The sequence below is a fragment of the Gossypium raimondii genome, chromosome 10 (genome assembly GCF_025698545.1).
Source record: "Gossypium raimondii isolate GPD5lz chromosome 10, ASM2569854v1, whole genome shotgun sequence".
Classification (NCBI taxonomy): domain Eukaryota; kingdom Viridiplantae; phylum Streptophyta; class Magnoliopsida; order Malvales; family Malvaceae; genus Gossypium; species Gossypium raimondii.
Window position 1 is genome coordinate 43,440,197 of NC_068574.1, and position 4,991 is coordinate 43,445,187.

The 4,991-nt window shown below is 33.1% G+C and overlaps 1 long non-coding RNA gene across 1 annotated transcript; it reads right to left on the bottom strand.

The window, feature by feature from the left end:
• Positions 1-2,503: 2,503 nt before the first annotated feature.
• On the bottom strand, positions 2,504-4,444 carry LOC128033754 (uncharacterized). The gene is made up of 3 exons (XR_008189787.1): positions 4,359-4,444; positions 3,486-3,548; positions 2,504-2,688 (listed from the first exon to the last, which is right to left on the bottom strand). It is a non-coding gene; the product is annotated as an uncharacterized LOC128033754 (long non-coding RNA).
• Between the last annotated feature and the right edge of the window lie 547 nt (positions 4,445-4,991).

Here is a 4,991-nt window from a genome sequence, read left to right on the forward strand (position 1 = left end):
ACATAATTTTCTTCTGTCCGAAGAAATGATTCATCAAAATAATGAGTAACCATTAATATCAACACATTTGAGATCGCCAAAGGTTCAGGAGTTCCTCTATTCAATCCTTTTCCTTCTTCTTGTTGCTGGATATCTCATTCGTACACACCTTCTCTTTGTTTCCCGAGCCTATAGTGAGTTACAGATAGAGTTCGAAAAGGTCAAATCTTTGATGATTCCATCATACATGATTGAGTTGCGAAAACTTCTGGATAGGTATCCTACATCTGAACTGAATTCTTTCTGGTTAAAAATCTCTTTCTAGTTGCTCTAGAACAATTGGGAGATTCTCTAGAAGATATACGGGGTTCTACTTTTGGCGGCAACATGCTATAGGGTAGTGGTCCCGCTTATGGGGTCAAATCAATGCGTTCTAAGAAGAAATATTTGAATATCAATCTCATCGATATCATCAATCTCATAAGTATCATACCAAATCCCATCAATCAAATCATTTTTTCGAGAAATACGAGACATCTAAGTCATTAAAGTAAAGAGATCTATTAATTGATAAGAAAAATAAAAAATGTGAGCGATGATTGGATTGATGAGAAAATAGAATCCTGGGTCATGAACAGTGATTCGATTGATGATAAAGAAAGAGAATTCTTAGTTCAGTCTCCACATTAACGACAGAAAAAATGATTGATCAAATTCTATTGAGTCTGACTCATTGTGATCATTTATCAAAGAATAACTCTGGTTATCAAATGATTGAACAACAGGGACCAATTTATTTACGATACGTAGTCAACATTTATAAAAAGTATCTAATGGGTTATAAGTTCAATAAATCCTATTTAGCAGAAAGGCGAATATTCATTGCTTTTTCAGACAATCATTTATTCACAAACTTCATGTAGGGCTAATAGTTTTCATTTCCCGTCTCATGGAAAACCTTTTTCGCTCCGCTTAACCCTATCTCCCTCTATGGGTATTTTAGTGATAGGTTCTATAGGAACCGGACGATCCTATTTGTTTAAATACCTAGCGACAAACTCCTATGTTTCTTTCATTACAGTATTTCTGAACAAGTTCCTAGATAACAAGCTTAAAGGTTTTCTTATTGATGATATCAATATTGATGCTAGTGACGATATTGATGCTAGTAACGCTATTGATGATAGTGGCGCTATTGATAATGACCTTGATACGGAGCTGGAGCTTTTAACTATGATGAATGCGTTAACTATGAATATGATGTCGAAAATAGACTGACTTTATATCACCCTTCAATTCGAACTAGCAAAAGCAATTAGCAACAGTTAATGACAAATGGAAAATGGAAAAGAAAACTAAAAAAAAAAATGAGACGAACAATTTTTCCTTTCCAGTTCAAGGTGTAATTAATTTAAAATTTTCAATTAATTAAATTTATTTAATTAAAAACTTATTCTCATCTCAGCTAGATATCCAAGTTGGCATTTAAAACTCATTTGGACTATCACGTAGGATTGTCGTTAGGGAGGCAACGAAACTTAATAGCAAAGTGATCACTTTGTAACAAAATGATAATGTAAGTGACTAAAACGTAACATTTCAAACATAAATGACTGAAATATAATCTGAGACAAACGAAAGTGACTATCTTTATAGTTTACCCTTAAAAAATCTTGAAGGAAGTAGAAGCACATTAATGACAAATGCCCCTACTTGTATGTTTATGTGTATAACACTCGTTTTTGCATGTTAATAACAATAATAATAAATAGAAATTGAAGTGATGAAATTTTTGGAGGTCTCTCCCATGCATATATTATATTATATAAAAAATGGAATAGAAATAACCTCTCGAGGGTGTCCCTCCCCACCTACGCATGTATATTATTTATATAAAAAACGTTTTGAAAGTTTGAGAAAGAGAACTTACAAGGTTGTCACGAGTGGTTATACCCCTTGAATGTATATATTTACACGATGTGTATGTTGTTAACAAAAAAAAGTTGTTGAAGGTAAGGGGTTAACCCCCACCTAAGCATGTACTCTCACTAGGGATGCACCTCCCTAGGAATGTATATGTTATTACACCCCACCTATGTTTATATTATATTTGTAATTTTATACCTCCACCAAGTGGTAAATTAGTTGTAACACCCCTTAACCCCATACCATCGCCATAACAGGGTTACGAGGCATTACAGAACATATTGGATAATTTACGAGGCCTAGAATACGTATTAGAAGTGAATCGGGACTTGTTCGAGTGCTCTGGAAATTTAAAAAAAAAACTCAATATAACCCCTTTTATAATTATCTAACCTTCCCTGCAATTTCAAACCACAACCAATTTGCAACCAATATAACAACCTATATATCTCCGCAATCAAACATGCCTAATTATGCCTACAACATTGATTTAACAATTTATCTACTTGATCATTCATAAATAATTTTTAATTGAACTAGTAATTTCATTTATTTCCATTTTAGTTTCATGCCACATTTACCAAATATGCCATATTATTTCATTTCATACTTATAATCCATATTAGACATCATTTTACAACCAAAGTCACAAGACTTAAGTACATAATTTATATAATACCTAAGTACATGCCACTTTTACCCAAAGAAAGGTTACATCACCAAATTGTCTCTGAAGTCGGGATTGATCTGGATGTTGAACCGGGACCTTTGATTTCTACTGACCTGCGCACGAAAACAACCGTATGCTGAGTATTTCATACTCAGTGGTATTACCATAATTCAACATATATAACTTTTATGAATTATAAATATTAATCATATAACATTAAACATGTAAAATTTATAACTTATAAGAACTAATTTACATTCAGTTTCATATTTCATATAATAATTCATCAACAATGTTATATATTAATAACATGAATTTGCTCAATTCATGAACCTTAGGTTCATGCTTTCAAATTTCACAATTCGACTAACAATTTATTTCTTATACTTTCAGTTGTACGATCAATCAAATTTATTCAATTCTCACATTTCGATTATTCACCCTATTAACAAACCTGAACCTTGGCGGATACACGGATTCCAACCAAACACATCAGTACGGCACATTGTGCCTAAAACAGTACTCAGTACCCGATCAACATATCAGAAGCAGTATACGACACATAAAGTGCCTGAAACGACACACGTTGTAACACCCTTACCCGTATCCGTCGCCGGAATAGGATACGAGGTATTACCAGATTTTACTGATTTTTTTTAAAACTCAATATAACCCCTTTATAAATATCTAATCCTCCCTGCAAATTTTAAACCGAGACCAAGCCAACACAACCAATCCATTTCAACATATTTTCAAGATAGATTTATTGTATTCATAAGATAATCTCATCACATGCCAAAACCAAAATTTGTTAGCCATACCAATGGCTAACCATACATTCATTCCACATTAACATCTACTTTACTAGCTTATACATGCCATTGATTTCCAAAATAAGTTCTTTATGTACCGAGATCTTGACGTTGATAGTGTGATGTGTCTCTGACCAAATCCGACCTCCGAGCTCTTAACTCTACAAACAGGGGAAAAAGAAACAGGGTAAGCACTTTGTGCTTAGTAAGCTCATGTAACAGGAATTATACTTACCTAATTTTTTTTTATACAATGCAATAAACATTCATACATCATTCAATACATTATTCCCCTATCATGCACAAACTCAACATTCAAATTAGTCCAATAATTTCCACGTATCAATAATTTATATCATGATTGATGAGCTCATCAATTCCATGATTTCCATTTCCTTGTTATTTTTCCATATTCATCTCGTTGAACTACTTGGAATTTCGATGGATTTTCAGAGGTACACCAAAGTGTACAAATTCCGGGTCCGTCAATTCATATTCATGTGCGCACATTTCCATTTCAGAGAGCACACTCCATGAACCTCATCCTTACAATGGGATTACCGGTCGAGCTAAATCTCTGTAATATAAACTCACGAGTATTGCCGGATTACCGGTCCAAAGCTAAATCCTCGCAACGACAATTACTCTAATGAGCTTGGATCGAATTACAGTCCAAAGCTAAATTGAGACCTAATTCGGATTACCCGTCCGGGCTAAATCCATTTTCCACATATTCTTCGGGAGGGCTATATCAGAATAGGATCACCCGTCCGGGCTAGATCCTTTTTACCGTCAATTCCTTTTCAGAGATCCATCGAATTTTCCTTTCATTCAACGGAGATTTATTTCCTCTTTTCATCAAGAATATCAATACTTCATCAATTATCATACAATAAACATCCAAATCATATTCACATCAATAACAAACATTTCAAGCATTTATGAATATAATTCAAGTTACACGAACTTACCTCGACACTTGTTCGTAACCAAAAATCTACTAATCCTGAACTTTTTCTTTTCCTCGATCTTGCTTCGTATTTGAATTTTCCGGATCTAAATAAATAAATTTAATCATTAATCTAATACTTTTCATGTTCATATGTAACATTCTCTAGAATTCCATTATTATTTATAGTGCATTCAAAGTTGTCTCACTGAGTCACAGTAACTAAATTATTTATATCTTGAGCTACGGAACTCCAAATTAAGATCCGCTAATTTTCCCTGAAACTAGACTCACATATCTTCTTATCATAAAATTTTCAGAATTTTTAGTTTAGCCAATAAGTACAGTTTATTCTTTAAAGTTTCCCCTGTTTCACTGTTCAACAGTTCCGACCTCTTCTTCACTAAAAATTAATTATCTCATAGTACAGAATTCGGATGATGTTTCCATTTGTTTCTTCTGAAAATAGACTCACTAAGGATTCTAAGCATATAAATTATAACTCATAATCATTTTTGTACAATTTTTAATGATTTTCAAAAGTCAGAACAGGGGAACCCGAATTCATCCTGACCTTGTCTCACAAAATCTATTATATCTCATGATTTACAATTCCATTGCTTACACCGTTTCTTTTATAAGAAACTAGACTCAA